Source organism: Danio aesculapii, chromosome 6, assembly GCF_903798145.1.
Source record: "Danio aesculapii chromosome 6, fDanAes4.1, whole genome shotgun sequence".
Classification (NCBI taxonomy): domain Eukaryota; kingdom Metazoa; phylum Chordata; class Actinopteri; order Cypriniformes; family Danionidae; genus Danio; species Danio aesculapii.
The window spans coordinates 57,673,656-57,701,597 of record NC_079440.1 but is presented as its reverse complement, the minus strand read 5'-3'; the positions used below and the strand labels follow the sequence as shown (position 1 = coordinate 57,701,597).

Here is a 27,942-nt window from a genome sequence, read left to right as displayed (position 1 = left end):
TTTGAGTAAAGTTTTAAGTGTCAAAGCAAAACTACCAGCGGTGGAATGAATCAAACCAATAGGGATCCACTCTAGTAGACAAGCTGACACACTCACACTTAGTTACATGTAAGTTGCATCACTACCCATTAATATATAACCTTTAATACTTTCTATAAGTTAATTTAAATGGCTTGGTTTGGTTACAATTATCATGTCATTGATGAGTCAGTTCAATTCGATATGTATCTCGGTGCATTGACGATGATAACTTTGCTTTTTATTTAACTTCACAATACAAGAACACAATTTGGTCTTTGAATACAAGCTGTCAGATATATGAACTGTGCCTTTAATTTTAGCTGCTCATAGAAAGCACTCTTTTTAAATGTATCAAACAAAACTCGAGTCCATGCACAGAAGACAACATGAGCAATTGAGCAAACACACAAAAGTTAATAATTCTGCTTGAGAGTTGTTGAGCGACTTCTTAAACGCCTATGATTGGTCATTTCGTTCACGTGCTCAACAGAAATGTCTGTGATTGGCTGTAACGGTCAGCGCTGTTCACTGAGCAGTGATGCAGACGCTGAAAAACAGCCATCACAGTTGATACACGATAGACACGGTGGGGAAATCTTGATCTGCAAACGTGCTTGCGTCTGAATCCACAATTATCGATGTAACAGCTGAGAGAAGAGAGGAAACATTACCTCACGAACAGGCCAGCAGGTCAAAGAGTCCACAGAGAGAGAGAAAGACTGTCCCAGCAAACTCACAAGCCGTGAATTGTGCAGAGTTGTAGGCTTTTTAAGTGGTTGGAGTGCTTTAATTACTCGTGCTCACCTCCCTTGCTATTGTATTCTACCACAACATAGCGCAAATGAGATGACTTACGTCAGTACATAATAACCAGTTATAATCTATTACAGAACTGATACCGAATCATTCATGTCTGCATCACGATGCATCGAAAAAACAATTAATTTTGGGACCCATATTATATATATTGTGTGTTTAAAACTATCAAATCTAAAAACTATATTTAAAAATATTTAATTATTTATTTATTCATAAATTTTTTTCTGATTAGTCCCTTTATTAATCTGGAGTCACCACAGCGGAATGAACCGCCAACTTATCCAGCATGTTTTTACGTAGCGGACACCCTTCCAGCCGCAACCCATCACTGGGAAACATCCATCCACACTTATTCACACACATATAGGGCTGCACGATTAATCGAAAAAAGATCACAAACTCGATTCGACCCTACACACGATCTTAATTCAGCTTTTCTACAATTCAGCCAATTATATTTTCAAGGTCAGGAGAGAAGGGTAAAGGCGAACGCACAAGTCTTCACAGCAACATGGACACCTTCAAATGGCGTTAAAAGTGTTGCATACTGTATTTATAAGGTATAATTCACCCAAAAATGTCTTCATGTAATGATGTATTAGTGGCCGTGAAATCACACATGAGCTGACCGCGAGCTGTTTGTTTACTTCTGGGAACGCGCGCGTGCACGCATGACGCCTACTTTAGTGAACAGAACCTGCATAGGCGGTTAATAACAGGTAATGAAGTTGTAAATAACGTTCAGTTTGTTGCACAGAGCGATCGTTTGAGGGCCGTGCGGGAGATTTGATTTGCATGTGTGTGTTTTTTCTTACAGTGACCGCAGCCATGAGCCGCACTCGGAAGTGAAAGTGAAACCTGTGCGCACATCATTTAAATGATCATATCGCATTTTAGAGTTATGATTATGACAAGCATTTGATATATTTTTCTTTCATAGCGAACATAAAGTGTTGTGCATGAAAATAAATGTTTAGTGTCAGTATAACAACTCTTGCCTATATATAATGTTGAATATAATGTATGAAGGAGTCTGATAATGACAAAATTCTAATTTTACCAGAGAAAACAAATGGTCTAATAATTTTGAAAATGGCAGATGACAAGCACATTTCTTAAATATAATAACTCAACTTTATAATTATGAGTAGTTATTTTCTGATGTCATCATTTTACTGTGAATTAACAAACAGGACATATTGAATTATGTGTCTGTTCAAGTCCACATAATGACTATACAAAATTTAGCATTTTAAGCAACAGTATACCTACAAACAGGCCTGATATTATTATTGTTGTTTTACCATATGTTTGAGAATTAACAATAATAATAGGCTAATCATATTAACCTTTATTTTACATTTACAGAATCGTGAGAAAATCGTGATCTTGATTTTAAGCAAAAAAAAAAAAAAAAAAAAAAAAAAAAAAAAAAAAAAAAAATCGAGATTCACATTTTTGCCCTACACACATACACTACGGACAATTTAGCTTACCCAATTCACCTGTACTGCATGTCTTTGGACATGTGGGGGAAACCGGAGCACCCGGAGGAAACCTGCAAAACTGGAGAACATGCAAACTCCACACAGAAATGCCAACTGACCCAGCCGAGGCTCGAACCAGTGACCTTCTTGCTGTGAGGCGACAGCACCTACTGCGCCACCACGTCGCCCAAAGTAATTAATTGAAAATATTTTTTAAATATTACGTATTTTAATTGATTCAAATCTTTAATATATTTTAAAATATTGTGCTATTTTAATAATTTCTAATTTACACTATAAATGTATATATTTATATTTTATTATTTAAAATGGTTTACATGCTCTGATTGAGACACAAATATATATTTGAACTCTTTCATGCACATATTATGAAGAATACTATGTAGATTTATTTTATTTAGTAATTTAAAATCGTAAATTTTCATTTTGACAAAATTGGGTTTTATAAAAAAATATATAATTTTTACTGTCCACATATGGGAACACACATATGCAACAAAGGAGGACTTTGCTGGACTCAAACCCCAGTCCAGTCCACGACCCAAGTTCAACAGCACCCATACAGAGATAAGCAGTCAGTGGTATCGCCCCATAGCATTCGTTTTACACACAAAATGCAGCCATATATACCCGTGAGCACATATTTTTCCAACCCAGGCTCATTCTGAAAATGTACCACTATATACATTTCTGGAGAGCGCCAAATATGTCCCAGGAGGTACGTTTTTCTGCAGTTTTTGTTTTCGCGAATCCACCAGAGGCCACTGTGTATGCTTGTTCAGATCTTAAATTTCTCTCTCGAGTGCCATTTGTGCCTCCTGTTCTTGCGTAAATCCATTAGAGGCCGCTGTCGACTGACTTAGTACATGACTGGCTGTTTGACCGATCGACTGACCCACAGTCCTCCTTCCCTAAACGCAACTGACAGTGTTTTCAAAAGCAATCCAGAAAAAGAAAAGCACTCTCCTGATTTTTACCACGTTATCAGATTTTACCACATTCTCACCCTGTTATATATTTGTTTATTTTATTTTTTGGCTTCTGTTTTTGTCTTATCCACTTTTTTGGAGCCGTTCTTCGCTGGACTCAAACTCCATCATCATGGTCAACACCCCTCTGCGTCTCAAATCTGCTGACGTACATGGTGAGTTACTGGGCAAACTGGTAACATCGGGAAAGCTGTCAGTGGTCAGCTGGTAAGCACGAAAAGTGTCATACCACCCCGTAGCATTCGCTTTAAAGATGAAATGCAGCCATACATACTTCTGGCTACATAATTTGCGATCTCCAGAAATGTATATAGGGCTACGTTTTCAGAATGAGACTGTGTTGTATTTCTCGGTTCACAAAAATGTAGCCATGGGCACATTTTCCCAATGAGCCTGTGTTGAATGTGAATGTACATTGATAGTGACATTTTAAGTCTCGTTCTCATGTGAGATGTGATCCGCCTGAACTGGACAGAACTGGGATATGCGGTCAATTTGACCTTAAGAGTGTGTGTGTGTGTGGAGACATACTGCATTTAGACATACATTCATCTTTTAATCACATCTGACCTGAAAACCAGAAATCAGAGACCGCAGAGAGAGCGTGTTTGCTTCTGTCTGTGAGTAAAAACCCCAGGAACAGATCCATGAGGAAATCAATAACGTTAGAAATCGTATATTCCATAAGGCAAATCCAATTATAGGCAAAGCTCTAAGTGCAAGCAGTGATCTTTATGAGCCCTGTCACTGATATGCTGTTATTTTATGTACGTCTTAATTGCCTTAAACACCCTGTTAGCATTGGGTCCTCCAGAGAAACACCTTCACATGACCAGAGAGCTTCATAAACATCTCTTGTTATGAATGGAGACAGATCTGCACATCTGCTGCTCTGCTGCTCTGCACAGCCGAATATCCTCACGCAACCCTCATAGCATCTGTTTACAGTCATATTTACAGTATCATCTTCATCTCAGAGACTAGCTCACACTTTCTACACCTTCACGGCATTTCAGTGAGATCTGTGACGGACATTCCTGCAAATCCAGAAAATGGACAGATTATGGTAAAATCGATGACCCTAACAATAACACGGCACAGCAACTATATCCATTTAAAAACATCAACACGGCTGGGAACTGCGCAATGTTGTGTTTGCCTGCTTAGAGAAAGAAAGGATCATACAACTTATGATTAGGGATTGAATGATATAAACTTAAAATTATAATCACAATATTTTCTGGTAGGGATGCACCGAATATTCTTTGAAACTTTAATATTAATTTATGCAATTGCAATGCCTTGATTTTAGTAAGGTTAGTACACAGTCATAGCCAATAATACTAATAATTGGCATAATTTATTTCTGTATTTCGGTTTTCGGCTATGGTTTCCTCTTTTTTTTAGGTTTTAGCCAAAAATGTTCATTCCGGTGTATCCCTATTTTAGGATACTATTTCAGTAGCGATAAATTGGGCTATAATTTACATCTATCCACTGAGAGACAAAAAAGTCCAGTATCTTTAAAGAAAAGTGTCAATTTTGTATATTTTATATATATTATATATATATATATATATATATATATATATATATATATATATATATATATATATATATATATATATATATATAATACAATACTATATATTTATATACAATGCTAATTGACCTAGCCTTTACTACTTAAAATAGCATGGTTTCTTGTTTATTCTGTGATATTAAAGGGCACTTATGATGAAAATCATCTTTTGTAAGCTGTTTGTACAGAACTGTGTGTAGGTATAGCGTGTCCACAGTCATATTAGAGTGATATAAACATAATAAGTCTCTTTTTTTTTAATTTCCTGACATTAAAATAGAATCCATATACCTTCCATTCCATTTTGAGGCCCACCACAACCAACCAGATGTAGGTGTAAAGTTTCCCCGCCCACCGAATTGATTGACAGCTGCGTATTAACATGTCTCCGTAGTAACGCGTATAATCATATCAACAAGACAGGACGTACGCAAAGCAACCGGGAATAAAAGGTCTGTTTAGTTTGCTAGGATCATCAATCAGAGAGCGCAAAGCTAAACGCACACGCTGTGTGTGTGTGTGTGTCCACTGTGTGTGTGTGTGGTGTGCGTGAACTTTTTAACGACATCGATGCAACTCCACAACTAACAAATCAAATAATCATTGGGAAAGTTCTTACTGTAATATTTCTCACAACTGTTACGTGAGATCTGCTTACTTCATGTCTGTCTGTTGTCTGAGATTAAGGCTCACTGACAGGCACGTGGGAACGGTGGGCGGGGAGGACTGGCATTAAAGGCACAGTTCACAAAAACCCGCTAGCTGATGCTCAGCGCTATAAAATAGAAACTTCTGAAAGCTATAATAAATACTCTGATGGGTGTTTTGAGCTGAAACTTTACAGACACATTCTGGACACACAAAAGACTTCTCTTAAATCTGGAAAAAGGAGTAAACTAGGTGATCTTTAAACAATGTCTGGCCATTAAAAATAGTTATTTTAATCACTTAACTGGTGTTATGAGGTGAATTTAGAGTTAAATTATCTCAGTAAATCGGTATTTCTCAAACATACAAAACTATCACACTTGTACTACTGTATTAATGCATCATTTCACAGACTAATTATAGGTTTCATCGTTATTCCGATTATTATTATTATTATTTGTGGGGAGAATTTACGGATTACGGTATATTTTACCACCATTTATTCATTAATTTTCCTTCGGCTTAGTCCCTGATTAGGGGTCGCCACAGCGGAATGAACCAGCAACAATTTCGGCATGTTTTTCGCAGCACATGCCCTTCCAGCCGCAACCTAGTACTGGAAAACACCCACACACACACTCAAACACAAACACTCATTCACTACAGCCATTTTAGCTTACCCAATTCACCTATAGCGCACGTGTTTGGACTGTGGGGGAAACCGGAGCACCCGGAGGAAACTCACAACAACACAGAGAACAGGCCAACTCCACACAGAAATGCCAACTGACCCAGCCAGGATTTGAACCAGCGACCTTCTTGCTGTGAGGCGACAGTTCTAACCACTGAGCCACTGTGCTGCCCTAAACACATCCAAATTTAACAATTAAATTTTATTAGAGTTACATTTTGCAATGACTCCACAAATCACTGTGTTTTCTGGTTAATTATAATCCCATCTTGGCACTGCAGATCCTGCAGTGTGACTATTGCAGATTCACACATTGCGATGTAGATGCTGACACGATAAATTGTGCAGCCCTAGTTGACGCTTTTGATACAATCAATTTTGTTATTCGTCTGTACGCAAGAATCTGACACAAGCAACTTCCTCCTCTGGGCTTCATGCATCCAGGTCCCACTTCGAACTCTGAAATCAATCCTGGAGTTTGATGCAGCAGGCACAACGCAAACCTGAAGCTGCCATTCTCCTCGAAAACATCTACTGCAAATGTCAGCATGCTTTTATTCAGGGTCGATCAGGGGAGGGGGAGGGTGGGGTCTTGCAGAAACGGGAAAGCCCTTACCAGGCAATAGTTCAGTCCTCCCTAATGGAGCCACCCATCCGAAACCGGAGAGCAGCAGAACGCTTCACAGGTTAAGAGCGCATCCCACGATCCCACTGGAATCCACACACACACACACACTGCAGTCGCCACTGCAGCACAGAGCGCTCTGTCTCTCTCACTTTACACACTTTCATTACACACAAAGCTCCCGCTAGTTCAGCTCATATTCTCTGTCGCTACCTGTGAACTCTCTGCTTTCCTTCTGTCCTGTTTAATGTTCCTCTCTCTCTCTTTCTGTTTCCCCCTGCCTCTCTCTCTCCTTTCTCTCTCTCTTTCTGTTTCCCCCTGCCTCTCTCTATCCTTTTCTCTCTCTCTTTCTGTTTCCCCCTGCCTCTCTCTCTCCTTTTCTCTCTCTCTTTCTGTTTCCCCCTGCCTCTCTCTCTCCTTTTCTCTCTTTCTGTTTCCCCCTGCCTCTCTCTCCCTTTTCTCTCTCTTTTCTGTTTTCCCCCTGCCTCTCTCTCTCCCTTTCTCTCTCTTTTCTGTTTCCCCCTGCCTCTCTCTCTCCTTTTATTCTCTCTCTTTCTGTTTCCCCCTGCCTCTCTCTCTCCTTTTCTCTCTCTTTCTGTTTCCCCCTCCCTCCTCTCTCCCTTTCTCTCTCTCTTTCTGTTTCCCCCTGCCTCTCTCTCTCCCTTTCTCTCTCTCTTTCTGTTTCCCCCTGCCTCTCTCTCTCCCTTCTCTCTCTCTTTCTGTTTCCCCTTGCCTCTCTCTCTCCCTTTCTCTCTCTTTCTGTTTCCCCCTGCCTCTCTCTCTCCTTTTCTCTCTCTCTTTCTGTTTCCCCCTGCCTCTCTCTCTCCTTTTCTCTTTTTCTGTTTCCCCCTGCCCCTCTCTGTCCATTTCTCTCTCTCTTTCTGTTTCCCCTGCCCCTCTCTCTCCCTTTCTCTCTCTCTCTTTCTGTTTCCCCCTCCCTCTCTCTCTCCTTTTCTCTCTCTCTTTCTGTTTCCCCCTGCCTCTCTCTCTTTTTCTGTTTCCCCTGCCCCTCTCTCCCTTTCTCTCTCTCTTTCTGTTTCCCCCTGCCTCTCTCTCTCCTTTTCTCTCTTTCTGTTTCCCCTGTCTCTCTCTCTCTCTTTTTCTGTTTCCCCCTGCCTCTCTCTCCTCTTCCCTCTCTCTTTCCGTTTCCTCCTGCATCTCCTCTGTCCTTTTCTCTCTCTTTTACTATTTTCTCCTGTGTCTCTCTTCTTCACTCTCTCTCTCTCTCTCTTTCCTCCTACCTCTCTTTTTCTCCTCTCTTTCTTTCTGTTTCTCCTGCCTCTCTCTCTCTCTTTCCTCCTACCTCTCTTTTTTCTCCTCTCTCTCTCTTTCCGTTTCCTCCTGCCTCTCCCTCTGTCCTTTTCTCTCTCTTTTTCTATTTTCTCCTGTATCTCTCTCCTTCACTCACTCACTCACTCTCTCTCTCTCTCTCTCTCTCTCTCTCTCTCTCTCTCTCTCTCTCTCTCTCTCTCTCTAACTCTTTTTAATGTTTCCTCCTCCCTCTCTTTCTCTTTCCGCTTCCTAGTGCCTCTTTTTTTCCTCACTCTTTTTCTGTGTCCACCTCTCTCTCTTTCTTCTCTTTCCTCCTCACTCTATATCTCTCTTTGTTGCTTCCTGTTTCTCCCTCTTAGTTTTGTGAAATTGTAGATAAAGTTTAGGATTTTTCTTTTGTTTTTCCTAAGATAATTTTTGGTAAATTTGTTACAAAAAATAAAAAAATTGGAAATGTGTTCATATTCGCCCTCAATGTAATTTAATTCATGTTATTTTGAAATCAAACCTCTCTCACTCTTGGTGAAATATTTCAAAAAGAAAGAAAAAAAAATCACAAGGGGGCTAATAATTCTGACTTCAACTGTATATATATATATATATATATATATATATATATATATATATATATATATATATATATATATATATATATACATGCATACAGTGCTCAGCATATATAAGTGCACCCCTCACAAATCTCTCTTCGTATTTTGAATAGGAAGCTATACCATATTATATTTGTGCATATACATCAGATTAGTCAGTAATAAAGCCAAATCTGGAGCTCATCTAACAAAATAACTTACATAAAAAACTAGTACACCTAAATTTATATGTTATAGAGAAATATTAAATACAAATTAAAAAAAGAGGAAAAATCAAGAGAAGCAAAAAAAAAAATAATGATTTGATGATTATAATGTTGTACATTTTTTTCAATATTTTATATATGTATATATATATTCATCATTCATTCATTTTCTTTTCTGCTTAGTCTCTTTATTAATCTGGGGTCGCCACAGCGGAATGAACCGCCAACTTATCCAGCATTTGTGGGAGGAAACTCACGCAAACGTAGGGAGAACATGCAACTCCACACAGAAACACCAACTGACACAGCTGAGGCTCGAACCAGTGACTGCGTCGCCCTATATATATATATATATATATATATATATATATATATATATATATATATATATATATATATAATCTAATATATATATTTTTATATAATGAAATAAAAATATAATATATTATTCAATAAGGCGACGCGGTGGTGCAGTGGGTAGCACAATCACCTCACAGCAAGAAGGTCGCTGGTTTGAACCTCAGCTGGGTCAGTTGGCATTTCTGTGTGGAGTTTGCATGTTCTCCCCGTGTTGGTGTGGGTTTCCTCCGGGTGCTCCGGTTTCCCCCACAAGTCCAAACACATGCGGTACAGGTGAATTGGGTAAGCTAAATTGTCCATAGTGTATGTGTGTGTGAATGAGTGTGTATGGGTGTTTCCCAGTGATGGGTTGAGGCTGGAAGGGCATACGCTGCGTAAAACATATGCTGGATAATTTGGCGGTTCATTCCTCTGTGGCGACCCCAGATTAATAAAGGGACTAAGCTGAAAAGAAAATGAATGAATGAATATTATTTAATATATCATATATAATAGATCAGAATAAACTGTAATTTAAAATAAACATAATACACATTTAACAATTAACAATCTCTCTCTCTTACTGTTTTATACTGCCTCTCTCTCCATTATTTTTCTCTCTCTCTCTTTTCTCTTTCCTCCTGGCTCTCTCTCTCCCTCTCTCTCATTATGGATTCTGCTCACACTCGGCCGATTGCAGTGCACAACGCCCTGAACTGCTGCTGGAGGACAATCTCCGCTGATCAATATGTAAAATCCTCCCCCCCCGCACCCGTTGAGGACATGGTGCGGGTTGATCTGTTTTACTGTCATGGGAAAACTGTCCAGGTGTGAAGCGAAACTTGTGCTGTGTGTGTGTGGGAGAGAATAACAAAGACAATACCATGCAATTCCTCGTGCAAATCTCACGGGGCCGGTCTGCAATAAAGCAGGAGGAGACGTGCGGCTCACAACCCTGAGAGGAAAAACAAAATGAAGAAACTTAAACTACGTGTGGCGCAGTTACTGTCAAGCGGCTGACATTTGGGAAGACAGCTTGGCATTATGCGTCACATTATTATGGAAATATTCATAAAAATAGCCATGGTTACAGCCAGTGCTGAAATTTTAGGTGAGGGCAATAGTGTTGGCAGCACAGGCAGTTATGTCTGTTTTTCAAGTAAATCATTATTTATGCCTAAACACTACGCTAACAGTGTTTGTGGGGCAGGAACGCTGCGTTCTGCTGCATTTTAAAGCACAAATTGGCTTATTTCGTACAAACTGTTCTGGGCACTTTGGATGACCGAATGGCAGGCGAGAAAACTTCATGGTTAGCAGACAAAACATGCAAACTACTATGCAGTGTAAAACATTTGGTGTTTGCTTTAAATTAAATTGATAAAAGTGGTCTTATATGCATGTAAAGCAGGCATGTCCAAGCTCGGTCCTGGAGGGCCGGTGTCCTGCAAAGTTTAGTTCCAACCCCAATCAGACACACCTGGGCTAGCTAATCAAGCACTTACTAGGCTTTCTAGAAACATCCGTGCAGGTGTGTTGAGGCAAGTTGGAGCTAAAATCTGCAGGACACCGGCCCTCCAGGACCGAGTTTGGACACCCCTGATGTAAAGGGTATGACATGCAAATAAATAGCTCATTTTAATCCTTGTGTGCTGTTGGTGATGTTTTCATCCACTCTGGGTCTTAAATCTTTCTGTGTTTCAGCAAATGGAATGATTTTAGGTGACACATGTTATTTTGACACATATTTTGGGAAGGTGCTTTGAAAACTTACCAACTCAACAATACACTCTGGGAAAACTGACTACCCTTTCGTCACGTTGGTGGCGGTTTTTGCCCCATTGACTTCCATTATAATAAAATTTTTTGATTGCAAAGCCATGACATTATAATCATGCATTCTTAGGCCCAATCCCAATTCTACCCCTTAGCCCTTCTCTTACTTCTTAGGGGTGTCCCAATTCTCTTTAGCTTGAAGGTGTAGGGCTAAGGGAAAGGGCTAGATAGCCCTCAAAATGGAGATTTTTCAGGCCCACATTCGAAAGCAAGGAGTATGAAAAGTTTCCAGAATACAGCATGGCTGCACACGGAAGTCAGGAGATGCACAAATTAGTATTTTTTGTAATTTTTATGAATTTTTACAACAAACAAGCACATGTTTTAATACATTCATAACCGCATTCATGTTTACCGTCATGCTAATAAAAAAAAACAAACGTTAAACTAAAAACTGCTAAATTTCGCTATCTTTAATCCAACTCCTGTATAGTCGTCCTACAACATACTTCACATCTGACACTGGAATACCCTGTCAGAAAGTCTAGTGGCTGGGAATGAGCTTTTTACAGTGTCTGCTATAATGGTAATGTTGTTTTCGTGTGTTTACATTGATGAATATGGGTGTAAATGCACTGTACAGTTACGATCTTATTGTCACATTATATCGTTATGATAGCATGATCTCGTTGCCTTCAGTGATTTCCTGAAGATAAAATACCAAAAAAATAAAGCAACTGGAATAACTACAGCAGTCGCCATCGTCGATCTCATATGAAGCAAGAGGTGACATATGATGATGTGTGCAGAGGCTGTGGTGCTCTCCCATTTGTTAGGGGTGAATTTTGAAGCTCTTCTCCTTCACACTTGGTTTAAAGGGCCAAGAGGAAGGGGTAGGGGTACAAAACTAGAATTGGGATTAGGCCTTAATTGTTAGTGGTTTCCCTGTTGGGAAGGGATATTTTGGTATATTTTGTCATTTTTACTGTTGATCATCAGTTGCAGTGCAAAAAACCCATCAACAGTCAAGAGTGCCAATATAGACTCATTCTGAAAACGTAGCCTTATATACATTTCTGGAGATCACGAATTAGTCAGAAATACATATGGCTGCATTTCACCATTAAAATGAACGCTACAGGGCGGTGTGACGCTGTTCCTTTTCGCGCTTACCAGCTGACCGCTTACATGCGTATGGACGGCTTTCCTGCTGTTACCAGTTTGACCAGTGGCTCACCATGTCGACAGACTTGAGATGCAAAGAGGAGAAGACCATGACGATGGGATTCGAGTCTGGTGAAAAACGATTCCAGAAAGCGGGTAAGACAAAAACAAAAAAGTAAAATAAACAAGTAAATAACAGGGTGAAAATGTGGTAAAATCTGTAAACGTGGTAAAAATCTGATGAGGGCTTTTCTTTTACTGGATTACTTTTTAAAACTGTCAATTGGGTTTAGGGAAGAGGGTGGGACGGGTCAATCGGTGCTTTTGAAAACACTATTGGTTGGGAAGGAGGAGGGTGGGTCAGTCAGTTGGTCAGACAGTCAGTCATTCAGTGATTCAGTCGACTGCGGCCTCTGGTGCATTTATGCAAGAACAGCAGGTGCGAATGGCACTCAAGAGAAAAATTTGAGATCTGAAAAAGCGCAAACAGCGGCCTCTGGTGGATTCGCGAAAACAAAAAACTGCCAAAAAAAATGTACCTCCTGGGGCGTATTTGGTGCTCTCAAGAAATCTATACAGTGGTACATTTTCAGAAGGAGCCTAGGTTGAAGAATGCATGATTATTTGTTGTCATGGCTTTGCAAATCAAAAAATGTGGTCATAATTGAAGTCAATGAGGCGAGAACAGATTTTTAAAAACCTCTTGGTGACATATTCATAATAACTAGCTTAAATGATAGTGGCAAAGTATAAAAATGTAAAAATATATATTTTATCCTTCTTTGAAACATGCTTTACACAATTTCATGCTTTTAAACCTGTGATTTTCATGTTCTTCACATTTTCTAGAAACAAAATTGATGTTAGGATGTTTTAGGAGGTTGCTAAGTGGTTGTTTGACAGATTTGCATGGTTGCTAGGCTGTTTCTATGGAGCTGTGGTCTGTTGCTAGGGTGCTCTGAGTGATTGCTAGGTGTTTTTTACTGCTTTGGAAAATCCTTCACTTACAAATATGTGAAATTTTGCTTTCTAGATGTGACTTTGCATCTAGAGGATTTTGTTTTTGAATTTTCTATATCATCTGCTAATCTAGGTGAAAATTCATTCATTCCCTTTTTGGCTTAGTCCCTTTATTAATCAGGGGTTGCCACAGCGGAATGAATCGCCAATTTATCCAGCATATCTTTTATGCAGCGGATGCCCTTCCAGCTGCAACACATCACTGGGAAACACCCACACACTCTTGCATACACTCAATACACTATGGCCAATTAGCTTACTCAATGCTTACTCAATTCACCTATGTCGCATGTGTTTGGACTGTGGGACGAAACCGAGTACTCAGAGGAAACCCGCGCCAACACTGGGAGAACATGCAAACTCCACACAGAAATGCCAACTGACACAGCCAGGGCTCAAACCAGTGACCTTCTTGCTGTGAGGCGATTGTGCTAACCACTAGGCCACTGTGCCGCCCCAAAAATTGTACATACAAATAAAAAAACATTTGAGATGTAACAAAATGAGTTGCCATTCATGCTTGTAAACAAATGGCGCAGGATGAATTACATCCCGTTATTTAATACCTGGATCTCTACACATGAGCAGTAGTAGTAGTAATAGCTAACACTCCTCATCAGATTCTGTGGCAGCAGTGTTTCATCAGCTCATTTGAGTCCAGACAATGGGGAAAAAGGATGAATAAAAAAACTATGCATGAATATAGATGGACATGAATGAAAGATTTATTGCCCAGTGGGCTGCAGTGCCCTGTGATCTCCCACAATAGAGAGCTGACAGCGCAGCAATAGAGCCCATGTCAATACTGATTATTCAGAGAAATTAACAGCGGCGGGGGCGAGAGAGACAGACAGACCGAGAGAGAGAGAGAGAGAGAGAGAGAGAGAGAGAAAGACTGATGGGCAAAAACCCTGGCTCCAGGGAATAGAGCACTGACAGCACTGATGAAGATTAGAGAACAGCAAGTTCACAAAACTCCAACTCAAAGGCTAAAAATGCTCACATTAGAGGTCAACGGTACAGTTTTGCAGCCGATGATCGTGAAGAGTGGTGTTGTTATTAAACTTAAAAAGTGTAATATTATATAAACAATCATTTTAAAAAACAAAGCAGGGGGTTGATAGTATGCTTAAATATAGTAGCATTGATTTAAAGGTGCCATGAAATGAGATAATAAGAGTACTGTAAATAAAAATAGCATACTGAGATCCTTAAACACCATTGCTTCCTCATTCTCATGTAGTCAGTGTAAAATCTGGGTGAAAAACAGGCCTGTTAGAACAAAACCCATCTGTGTTAATCCACAAAATAATTATAAACCAAGCGGCAACCTCCCGCTCTCCCTCGGGAAGCCAATACAGAAGTAACTGAAACTGCAATTCATCAAAATTCCGCTAGTCCTGGCTCCATAATAGAGCAAATTGCAATTGAGCCCACTGTTAGAATGGCCAACTTTACAGCAGAAAAAAAGGTGTTTACAGCCTGGTACAAAGAACGATGTTGGTTCATATAGCTATTATTACCCTCCATGACAACTGTGAGGGAGGTGAATTTTTTTTATAACTCATCCATTTCCTTTATATTAGGTCATATTAAGTTTGCATAATTAAGGGCGTGGCTACTTGAGTGACAGCTAGGTCTCGCTGGTCATCGTCACTTCACCTCAGCTGAATCCGGCAGATTAGCCACTGATCTCGGCATATTCATCGTATTTTTGTGTTGTTTTATGTGGCTTTACACAGTCAGCTGCCTTTTGGACTTATTTCTTACAATTATCAGATGATATGGGATGCTGTGTGCATTTAATTGTGCTCACAAACCATTCACGTGGCCTCCGTTTCCCATGTGAGTAAAGTTATATACGTATACACCATCTCTATAAATGTGTTTGTTTTATTTAAGATCATTTATCATTTACAGTGTTCTTTAGACCCGTAAAGCACTCCAGAATGTGACAGATTGATTAGTTGTAGGCTCTAGAACAGTCATCTGAAGCGTTGTCATACAGTGTTATGCTGGATTTCATTAATAGTCTTGCATTTACTAACACACACTATATCTGAAGTGTTTGGAAATAATTGGCGTTTTCCTCCTGTAGAAAAACATCATAAGAACAATGTTTAGTGGCTCAATGTATTACTACAGTGTTTTTAAAAGTCTAATCACTTTATTGATATAGTGTACAGCCAAGCACATGTGGTCAGAACACAAACGAGTCGCAGGTAATGAGGTATTAAGCGTTTCTCCCAAAGTAAAGTCTGTCTGCCAGGTTTAAGCAAAGTGCCAGCAGGTGTCTGTAGCTCCGCTCACTCTCCGCCTCTTTGCCCTTGTTTGGTATCCCGCCGTGAGTGCGATGACGTGCGAACAAAATGGCGACGGTTGGCCGCGCCTACTTGTAGCTTCTTTTGCAGTGTTCAGAAACCTATGGGTAACGTCACGGATACTACGTCCATATATTTTACAGTCTATGTTATAAACCCAGCTCATTAAGAATATGTGCCCAGGGCTACATATTTGAGAACCATGAAGTTGAAGCGCTGCTGTCAACTCCCGTACTTTTTTCCTGATATACCACTGATTGATTACATATGGACAGCTTTCTGGCATGACCAGTTTGCTCTGTAGCTCGCCACATTCTTATATCGGACTTAGAACATGGAATGGACTGTTCCAGTAAAGGAGCAGCTCTGTGAATGTGACGCAGGCAGCCATGCATGACAATTTCAGAATGCAAAATGCAAGATATTCAGAGTGTAAATTTATTGAGCACCACTACAAAGAGGCATAAAATCTGTACAAATGTATCTAGTATGTTAGTTTAAAGCATGCATTGTAATGAGGCACCAGACACATGTGCACATTTGTAATGAAACAACAAATGTAAACTGCTGAATGTGTGTTTAACGCATGTTTGTGCATCATGTCATATCACTCAGCTCTTAAAAAACCCTTCTCTTGATAGGGTGGCATGGCGGCCCAGTGGTTAGCACTGTTGCCTCACAACAAGAACGCCACTGAATCGGCCTCTCACCAGGCCGGACAGCGTTTCTGTGTGGAGTTTGCATGTTCTTCCCATGCTCGCGTGGGTTTTCCCTGGGTTTCCCGGTTTCCATCCAAAGACATACACCATAAGTGAATTGACTACTCCAAAGTAGTATCTTAAGCCAAACTCTTAGCCAGCTATATCTCAGCATGTTCACAAGCAGAGGAGTTCTCAAGACCTAATTGAGCTCAAACTCCCCTTCTAACGGGAGGGAGCCCCGAGCTTGAGGATATTCTGAGCTCAAGGCTCTCTCCCGGGACAGCATGCCAAACACGCTTTATTATCAATCATCAGCTAAGTGTGAACTCTTGAAATTTGTATAAAATAAAAAGTTAAAAGCAATCAAAAGTGGGCAGATCTTGAAACAGAAACAAGATTAAAAAACTCCCTTGTTGATCGATCAAGATGACAATCTCAGAAATAGGCAGATAAATCAAACTCTGCATATTTATTTAATCTAAATGCAAGTGTACATCAGTCTTGCTGTAGTTAGTTGGGAGCAGGTGAAGGACGAAGATGATTTTGATTTCCTGTGGACTTTAAATACAGCATCAAAACATGTTCTGAATACTGATATATCAGCTAATACGTTTAATAAATATGATTCCTGCATGTAATAAACCCCCCAGTCCAGTGGTTTTTAGAAAACCCTTGTGTTTTAAATCTTGAAGTGGCACATGGCCATACATCATCAACACGGCCAGATGGGGTCTGTCATCCCGATCCAGCGGGCTCAACTCATACAAAATGAGCAGCATTTCCAGGCACTGCTTCTTCTGCGAAACCCCATGGTCACACGCCAAAGCTGAATCACCAATTTGGCATGTTGAGTATTAAATTCATAAAGATTTGCTCAGAAAGCAACGGTTAGTGGAGGCTATTAAATGTCAGGATATATAATAACCCTCTATTACCGCTGTAGACATTATAAAGATCAGCACATCCCAGAAGGAAGAAGTGAATTTCCAGACAATAATCTAACCTACATCCAGCCGCAAAACTGCCCTATATAGACAACAACACATGAATCTAGCAGCTCGAGTCTATCTAATTAACCCAAAATGAAGCGAATGTCCCAATTTTAGCACTAGAGAAGACGTGACTTCATGAATTAACAGTAAGTGTCACAGATTCATGGGTTATCTTTAATCGCTTCCATTCAAAATAATGAGGCATGGTTATATAACACAACTGACCATCATTAGTAATGAAATGACTTGACACATTATGCTGAAAGTATTAGTTCACTTCCAGAATGAAAATGTTCTGATAATTTACTCACACCCTTGTCAGCAAAGATGTCAATTTCTTTCTTTCATTCAGTCATTTTCCTTAGTCTCTGATTTATCAGAGGTCGCCACAATGGAATGAACCGCCAACTATTCCAGCATATGTTTTACGCAGCGGATTAAACACATACACTAAGGCCAATTTAGTTTATTCGATTCCCCTTATAGCGCATGTGTTTGGACTGTGGGGAAAACCGAAGCACCCAGAGGAAACCCACGCCAACACGGGGAGAACATGCAAACTCCGCACAGAAATGCCAACTGGCCCAGCTGGGACTCGAACCAGCGACCTTCTTGCTGTAAGGCGACAGTGCTAAACGCTGAGCCACCGTGCCACCCCAATTTCTTTCTTTTTTTCTTATTTGGGAAAAGTATGCAGGATTTTCCTCCATATAGTGTACTCCTATATGCTTATTTCACGCGGCCGCCATTTTAAAGAACCAAAGCAAGGTTGCGGTGGGAAGAAACCAAGAAGTATAGGACCAGCATTGTAAACATTGCAGTAACATGCTGTGGACTATAAACCTCCAGCTGTTGCTGAGAATTCAAAATGCACAAATGGTGTAAACATCACTTTAATATCATTCAGTAAGTTTAATTTAAACAATTAAAAGCAATTTAGCATCAAACAAAATCACAATCTCTGCAAGAGTAATATGCTTAAGTGTCCTCATAGGCTTCAGTTCATGGCACTAGTTAAACACTGTGGGGACGCTTTCCTGCTTCAGCCTATGTAACCCGGTGAGTGATTAAACACTGAAGTCCTCTGTAGCACATCCTGGTGTTGTCTGTAATAGTGTTGTCACAGTACTGAAGTTTTAACAACGTCCATTTCCCGCTAACATTGAAGTGCTCCGCTGAGCATGTTCATAAACACTGCTGATTTACCATAGTATTCACCAGTGCTCATCAGTTTACCGCTCTTCACCCAGTGCAAACACAGATACACGGACACTGGAGCACGAAGCAGCCGTGAAGATCAGTCGAGTCATCAAGCAGATCGCTCCACTGTGTTTGTGCTCGGTAAACAGCGGAAGGTGAACTGATGACCTTCTCGGCCAATTACAATTAGTTCTGTTGAGCACATGAACACAATGGCAAATCAGCGCTGTTTTAGAAAGCCATCAGCAGTGCCTTAAATGTTAACAGGACATTGACGGTTTTTCTTTTAATTCAGTATCGTGACAAGTCTAATATAGTGAAAGAATCAGTATATTAACTCGAGTTTGATAAATAGCATCTAAAACGTGTGTTTGGGAAAGATAACGTTAGCTAACTAGTGCCGTTTCCCTTAACTTAGCTGAAAATGAGCTCTGATATGCCTTTTTATTTTTCACCATTCATTCAGAACGGACCTTCGGGTCACTCAGAAGGTGGTGAAATGATAAATTTGTGTCATTTTATCTTCACTGATAAGATATACAGCCAGGTAAACAACGTTCCTATGAAACTCCCAACGGTACTTCTGGGTTTCTTCCCACCGCAGTTTCGATTTCGCTTTTAAAAATGGCGGCCGCGTGAAATCAGTCAATGGTGCTCATGGTGTTTCATAGTAGCTTAAAAAGGATTAAAATGAGCCAATTAACACAAGATGCGACAAGATTTCAACGACAATCAATTTGTCTGTACACATCAGATGCATCAGAACAAAAATATTTAAATGTTATTCAGAGGTGCAAAATGGTGCACTGCTCTCCCAGCCAAATGGACAGGTTAATAATGTAAATAATAAACATTAAGGGGCGACACGGTGGCTCAGTGGTTAGCACTGTCGCCTCACAGCAAGAAAGTCGCTGGTTCTGTTGGCTCCAGGTGCTCCGGTTTCCCCCACAGTCCAAACACACGTGGTATATGTGAATTGAATAAATAAATTGGCCGTAGTGCGTGTGTGTGTGTGTGTGTGTGTGACTGAGCATGTGAGAGTGTATGAGTGTTTCCCAGTGCTGAGTTGCAGCTGGAAGGGCATCCGCTGTGTAAAACATATGCTTGACAAGTTGGCAGTTCATTCCGCTGTGGCGACCCTTGATGAATAAAAGGACTAAGCTGATGGAAAATGAATGAATAAATACTAAACATTAAAGCTCATTAACATTATTAAAAGTACACGATGAGTGACTGATTTCATAAGTTATGTTGTTATATTATATTTTTTTCTCTTTCATTATCTTTTGAATAATCATATTAGTCTTTTTTCTTCTTTGTGTATGCATTTATCAAATTTCTAATAGTTTTTTTGTATATATATATATATATATATATACAGTTATATACTATATATTACACAGCCCAAAATCATTCATACCTCTGGCAAAATCTGACTGTCACTTTTTGTTCAAATGTAAATAAAAGCTGAGAAATATGCATTTTTTTCCACAATGATGCCTCTTGCACATAATCTTATTATCTTTTTGGACAAGGCTGTGTCATTTCTAGCAAAAAAACACAAAACTTGCTGGTTGAATAAAAGCAACTTTAAGAATTTGCAAGGGGTATGAATAATTTCGCGCTTGTATTTGACTGTATGTATTATATTTATACTTTACAATTTCATTTATTGTTTATGTAATGTGCAATGCTTTAAAAATTCTTGCAAATAATGCTCTTCTGAATTGTTGAGAGAAAGAGAGAGAGAGAGATGTGATGTATATATGACATGGGCATATCTAATAGCTCTTATATAATGATAATAATAATATAACATGTGTAAGCTACCATTACTCCCTAACTACATCAGAACGGCAGAGTCACTTGCTGTCTTCAAGAAACGACTAAAAACTCAACTGTTTAGTCTCCACTTTCCTTCCTAATCTGCAACTGCCTCTCTGGCTATACCACTAACTGTACTCTCTCTCTCTCTCTCTTTCTCTCAAAAAAAAAAAAACATTACTAATGCTTTGCTTCTTAGACTTTACACACCTGAAACTTGCCTGTAGCACTTCACTGCTGCTCTTATAGTTGTGTAAATTGCTTCCTTGTCCTCATTTGTAAGTCGTTTTGGATAAAAGCGTCTGCTAAATGACTAAATGTAAATGTCAATGTAAATGTACTCATTCATTCATTTTTCTTCAGCTAAATCCCTGATTTATCAGGGGTCGCCACAGTGGAATGAACTACTGACTATTCCGGCAAATCTCTTAGGCAGTGGATGCCCTTCCGGCCTCCACCCAGTACTGGGAAACACCTATACACTCTCGCATTCACACACACACTCAAACATTACGGCCAATTTAGGTAATCCAGTTCACCTATAGCGCATGTGTTTGAACTGGGGGGGAAACCGGAGCACCCGGAGGAAACCACACCAACACGGGGAGAACATGCAAACTCCATACAGAAATGCCAACTGACCCAGCCGGGACTCAAACCAGCTTTCCTGCTGTTACCAGTTTGTCCAGTAACTCACCATGTATGTCGGCGGACTTGGGACGCAGAGGAGTTGACCACAACGATGGGGTTTAAGTCCGGAAAAGAACAGTTGCATAAAGCGGGTAAGACAAAAACAGAAGCCAAAAAATAAAATAAAGAAGTAAATAACAGGGTGAGAATGTGGTAAAATCTGAAAATGTGGTAAAAATCAGGCTGGGCCTTTTCTGCTTTTTAAAACACTGTCGGTTTGGTTTAGGGAAGTGGGTGGGAGGGTGAATCTGTGCCTTTGAAAACACTAATGGTTGGGTTTAGGGAAGGGGGAGGGACGGGGGTCAGTTGATCGGTCGGTCAGTCAGTCATTCAATCAGTCTATCATTCAGTCAGTCAGTTGACAGCGGCCTCTGGTGGATTTACGCGAAAACAGCAGGCGCGAATGGCACTTGCGAGAGAAATTTGAGATATTAAAAACCATACACAGTGGCCTCTGATTGATTCGCGCAAACAAAACTGCAACAACAAAAAAAACGGGACATATTTGGCACTCTCCAGAAATGTATATAGCGGTACTTTTTTCAGAATGAGCCTGGGTTGCTTGTTTCTCCTTTTTTCCTTACATGGGTTTGTATAAAGCACACCTTCCAGCCATTCAGGATCAAGAATTTTCAACAGACTGTGGAATAAGTACTTTTTAACTGGCACTAGCTCTGGGATGCAAGGTTGTGGTTAAAAAGCATTTTGTTTTTAAGAAAATGACTGCAACATTCTGCAGGAAATTATCTGTACTGTCCCGTGGAGCTCATCATACATGGGTCACTCAACATAACCGTATTTCCAGTCATGACCAAGACACAAACAAATTGTCATTGGGCCAGAAGCTCTTTCACTGATTGTGACATGATTTACACACAGAAACAGAATGGCTGTCTTGAGCCGGGCAGATTTACAGCTACTCTTGTGCGTTAAGGTGACGTGTGCATTACTGATCCAATCAGCATGAGTTGGGGAAGAAGAAATGAAAAGCTGCATTCCATCTGCTATGATCCCTACACTGCAAAAATGCTTTTCTTTCTTGTTTTCAGTCCAAATATCTACACTTTCCTAAATCAACAAGCATTTCCTAGACAAGCAAAAACTATTGTGATGTTTTAAGAAACAACATGCCAAAATTAAGTATGTTTTTCCTTAAAACAAGCTAAATAATCTGCCAATGAGGTGAGCAAAATAATCTTATGTCAAAAGGAAAAACAAGCAAAATAGTCTACCAATGGCAGACTATTTTGCTTGTTTTAAGGAAAAACTCACTTAATTTTGGCATATTATTGCTTAAAACCACATAATATTATTTTCTTGACTAAAAAATGCTTCTTAACTTAAGAATTTTTAGACATTTGGACTAGTGACGTCAAAAAAAAAATCGAAGAAAAGCACTTTTTGCAGTGTAATTTACATCTATGCATTTAAGAGACATATTTTTATCAAAACAATGTGCGTTACAATTTGAGTTTCATTCTTTTTTCATAATATTTTATTCAACATTAATAAATATTTAACAAAACAATGTAATTCCAATAAAAAGAAGAAAAATTTGTACAGAATAATTTACAATAACCTCGCCCCACAAAAAAAGTAGGGGTCATCTCTGTTATCAAATATATATATGAAGAGTTCAGATGCCAAACCCTCTGAATGCTGTATGAAATGTTCTTCTAAAATTAGGATTTTTCTCAGGCTCCTATGTTTATGTTCAGTTATTTCACTTGAAAAGCAATGAAAAGAAGTTATTCGTCACTATAAAAGTAAAATTACTGAGCCTACATACAGGAGTCGGAGAAAATGCTACTTTTAGAAGAAAACATCAAATGGCTTTTAGAGGTTTTTGCATCTGAACTCTTCATATATATATGTAGCATAAACATATAAACAAGAGATGACAATACTCACATTTTTACAAAGCCAGTGTCATGAATATATAGGTTAGTACTAAGCGACAACCTCCCGCTCTTCCTCGTGAAGCCAATACGGAAGTGACTGCAACTGCAATTCATCGACTCGCCTTTGGGGGCTGGCTGCAGGAACTCGAGATGTTCACTGACTGCAATGCTAACTTGGCCAATTTTACAGCTGATAAAAACATGTTTACAGCCTGGTACAACAGATGGTTTTGGCGCATAGAGCTAATTTTAACCTTCATGACAACTTTGAGGGAGTGAATTATTTTATAACTCATCCATTTAGTTTTTATTAAGTTATACTAAGTCTGCATAATTAAGGTCGTGGCCATTTGAGTGACAGCTAGGTCTCTGATTAGCCGCTGATCTCGGCATATTCACTGTATTTTTTTGTTGTTTTATGTGGCTTTACACAGTCAGCTGCCTTTTGGAATTATTTCCTACAATTATCAGATGATATGGCATGCTGTGTGCATTTAATTGTGCTCACAAACCATTAAAGTTGCCTCCATTTCCCAGTTAAGTGAACTTATATACTCATATACCATCTCTATAAATGTATTTGTTTTATTTAAGATCATTTATAATTTATAACTTTCTTTAGAGCTGTAATGCACTCCAGAATCTGACAGATTGATTAGCTGTAGGCCTTAGAACAGTCATCTGAAATGCTGACATACAATTTTATGCCATAAATAGCCTTGCATTTACTAACACAGACTATATCTGAAGTGTTTGGAAGTAATTTGCATTTTCCTCCAGTAGAAAAACATCAACAGTGTTTTTAAAAGTCTAAACACTTTATTGATATAGTGTTCAACCAAGCACATGTGGTCAGAACACAAACGAGTCGCAGGTAATAAAGTATTAAGCGTTTCCCCCAAAGAAAAGCCAGTCTAAGCAAATGCTGTAGCTCCGCTCACGTTCCGCCTCTTTGACCTTGTTTGTTCACTCTTGGTCGGTGCGATGACACACAAACAAAATGGCGACGATTGTCCACGCCTACTTGTAGCTTCATTTGCCAAGAACAGGACAAGACCAAAATAAATGAAGACCCTTCTGCCCTACCACATCTAATTTAAGTTGCATTATTATTAATAATAATAACAATAATAAAACATCATCGTGCTATTGCTAGTAACATTCTGGGCTCTATTTTAAAGACATAGGTGTCTAAAGCACATGGTGCAAAAGCATTAAGGACGTGTCCGAATGCACTTTTGCAATTTTAAAGACGGAAAAATACGCTCTGTGCCCTGGTGCATGGTCTAACAGGGTTGAGCTTATTTTCTTAATGAGTTATGGGTGTGTTTTGAGAATAACGTGCATTAAACTAATCAATGTCTCATCTCCCATTCCCTTTAAGAGTCAGTTGCATTACGTCATGGTGCATTTTCTATTTACATGGTGGACTTTGTAAGTGGAAGAAACGCTTCACTTGCGAGAAAACAGTTAAACAGAGCATCTGCACGAGGATAAAGAACGAGCCTCCTTTATTCAGCTTCTTTACATTCTCTTTACTTTACTTTTACTTTACTCCTTTACTTTCGTGGATAAGGAAACGGTGTTGTACGCACTCCACTGAAGACATCCATTAGCCTACATATTTAATTTAGTTTGTTAAGAACAAAGATTGGTTTCAAAACTATTTCTAAATTAAGTTCTAATTTTCCAGCTAAGGAATAAATGAGCAATAACAATGAAGTGTGTTCAAAAAACTGAGCTATATCCAAACACACATCCTATTTTTATGTCATATATGGTGATGCATTCATCTTCAAAGCCCGACAGATGGACAAATCTAAACATGTTTTTATTAAAGCAAATACAAATATGCATATAATAAATAATACTGCTAATAATAATAATAATATTATACAAATGCAGATTGTCATGAACACACTGAAGAAAGCCCCCCAAGATGAAGTCACGGAGGTAGCGGTTTTTATATTTATGTAGAAAATAATCATTTCTGTAACATTTTAATCCTTTGTTTTTCATATGTAAAGATGTTTGTGTATTGCTGTACATACTGTGTGTATTAAGTGTTTGAACCTTCATAGGCGCATAACTAATGCGCTTTGGACTCGACTTTAGACCAGGTTTAAGTTGGTCAATGACGTAGTTTATTTCAGTTTCTTTAAATAGCAACGCGCCAACAATGCGCCTTAACACACCTCCTTTATAGACCGAAAGACTCATGAGTCCACAAAGTGACGCAGACGGATTTGCTATTTAAATAATGTGAAACAAAACATGAAAATTAGGGTTGCGCTAGTCTGAAAATACAAACAAATCACGCCAAATACAATGTGCGCCTTATTGCGCCGGGTGTATCACTAAACACTACAAACTTTAAACACTACAAACTGAACTACACTGTTCCTATTTACTGTGACCTTTTATGTGAAGCTGCTTTGACACAATCTACATTGTATAAGCGCTATACAAATAAAGGTGAATTGAATTGAATTGAATCATAGAGCTCTATGTACTGTGAGCTACACAAAAAAAGATGGCAGGAAAATGATTAGCGGTGAAAAAAATAATGCAGCAAATGTAATTGCATGCAATCCTTTTTCCCCAATATATTTTTTTGCACCATTTTGTAGGGAAAATCAATTTAACTTGATTTATGAAATGCATTTATAAAGCTCAATATATGTGGGTATTTATATTAATTAAAATATTACTTCATATTGCATCAAATTACAATCCATGTTTAATAGTGTATTATATTACATTAATTAAAATAACTAACTCATGTTTAGCACAATATTAAGCTGATATTGAATATGTGTGTACATAACTTCAAAATACTTTAAGGTATTTCAAGAGAAAGAGGAAGCAATATGCTTTTCATCCATCATACTCACAAAGCAATTACATTCAGTTCAGCTGGATTAATTGATCTAATTTGTTTAGTTCAGAAGCCTCTAGGTGTTGAATTTTCTGGTTCTGGCATCAAGACGTACTGTGATTATACCACAAACACCCAGTTTAAACTGCACCCGTGTTTCATAAGGTGCACATTATAAAAAAAAGACGATCAAATTGCACAATAACACAAGAGATACCAACAAATAAAACTGTAATACTCACTGTTGTCAGGGGCTTTATTCAAATCCATGGGCATTTAGTTAGGATGTTTGCTTCAACGAGCACTACTAACAAAACATTTATTACTGTTTCAGGCCCACAGGACACATATGATGGTGTAAAGCAACAAAGCTTGCAGGAATATATCCATTATGCACTCTCTGGCCATTTTATTAGGTACACCTGTCCAACTGGTTGTTAACGCAAATTTCTAATCAGCCAATCACATGGCAGCAACTCAATGCATTTAGACATGTAGACATGGTCAAGACGACCTGCTGCAGTTCAAACCGAGCATCAGAATGGGGAAGAAAGGTGATTTAAGTGACTTTGAACCTGGCATGGTTGTTGGTGCCAAAATTCATCCCGTCACGGCTACATTACAGATTCTCATTCAAAACATTTTATTTTTTTAATAGTGGGTGATAATCGCACCAAAACGTATTAAAGGGTAAGTGAATTATTACTGCGTCAACTTTTCTGTAACCGACTGTAGTAGTGCTCTGCGTCATTTGTTTAACCCTTTAAGGTTACGTGCTGACTGACTACGGTGCGTGATGCCTGAGGCCAGCTAACACGACGTAAAGCTGTTTCACTTTACTTCAGGACGCATTAATACTGCTCTGTAGGTCTATTGGAGACATTCATAAATCTTCCTAGCAAATCTAATAAATGTTGGAGACATACTCATTACATAAACGCACTAAATCACACTTCAGCAGCGTTTATTTGAGAGCGCACAAGAAGATCTGCGCTCAGTGTTGCCAGATGATGCTGACTGTTTCCGGCCCAAAAGCTGTCGAGATCACAAGCGTTTATACACTGTTCTAAGCATATGTATGCGAAGAATGGGGGCTATGGCATCTCTTTGGGAGATCAAAACAGGTTTATGAGGGCAGACCAGGGCTGGCGGGCACGCCGTTGCAAAAACGCCCAAATTTTCACTACCCACCTATGTCACTTTTTACCTGCAAAAATAAATTCAAAACCGCCCAATCTGGCAACACTTTCTGCGCTTAAGCAGCGCGTATTTGAGGGTGCGCAAGAAGTTTTGTGCACGAGCAGAGGAAATCGGCGCGCAAGCAAAGAGATTCGCTATTACATGAATGCGATCTCGACTCGTAATACTGCGCTCTCGACACCACAGGTAGTTAGTAGGTCTGTGTGAAAAAAATCTGTCGCCACAGCTGGAAAAAATCCTAGAGGAAACACTGCAATATAGAGCAAAATCTCTAAGGAATATTTCCAGAACCTTGTTGAATCTATGCCACAAAGGATTAAGACAGTTCTGAAAGCAAAAGTGGGTCCAACCATGTACTAGTAAGCTGTACCTAATAAAGTGTAGTTTTGTACTTATTTTCAACAGATGTTGAATGAGCACAAAAACACACTATCAGCATTGGCATGGCCCTGTTTTACCTATTTAATGCATGTTCCTGTGTCAATACGGTGGCAACAAACCTCAATACAGTCTCAAAGGGATGACAAAGTTTACTACAAATATGAGTGTCATTAAACCAGTGGTGTAAATCATTACATGTAAGTATATACACCTTTATAGGGCACTCATTGAATTGTAGGAAGTTTGCATGTTCTTCCTGTGTTGGCATGGGTTTCCTCCGGGTGCTCTGGTTTCCCCCACGGTCCAAACACATGCTCTATAGTGAATTGAATGAACTAAATTGGCTGTATTGTATGAGTGTGAATGAGTGTGTATGGTTGTAATGGGTTGCAGCTGGAAGGGCATTCGCTGTGTAAAACATATGCTGGAATAGTTGGCGGTTCATTCCGCTGTGGCGACTTCTGATGAATAAAGGAACTAAGCTGAAGGAAAATTAATGAAGAAATGAATTTGTGCCTGAAGAATACTGATAGACTGCCAGTAAAGCATAAAATACTGTGTATTTCATTTGTATCTTTGCTCCACT

The 27,942-nt window shown here is 39.2% G+C and overlaps 1 protein-coding gene across 3 annotated transcripts in view; it reads right to left on the bottom strand.

Moving 5' to 3' along the window:
* Positions 1–27,942, bottom strand: part of LOC130231161 (synaptotagmin-2) — a 115,955-nt gene that overhangs the window by 41,300 nt on the left and 46,713 nt on the right. The window contains exon 1 of one of the 3 annotated variants that reach the window (XM_056460603.1): positions 6,875–7,099. The exons of the other annotated variants lie outside the window; for them this stretch is intronic. The gene's annotated coding sequence lies outside the window, so the exon portion shown is untranslated. Of the gene's footprint in view, positions 1–6,874; positions 7,100–27,942 lie in introns of those variants that run through there. 3 annotated transcript variants of the gene reach the window in all.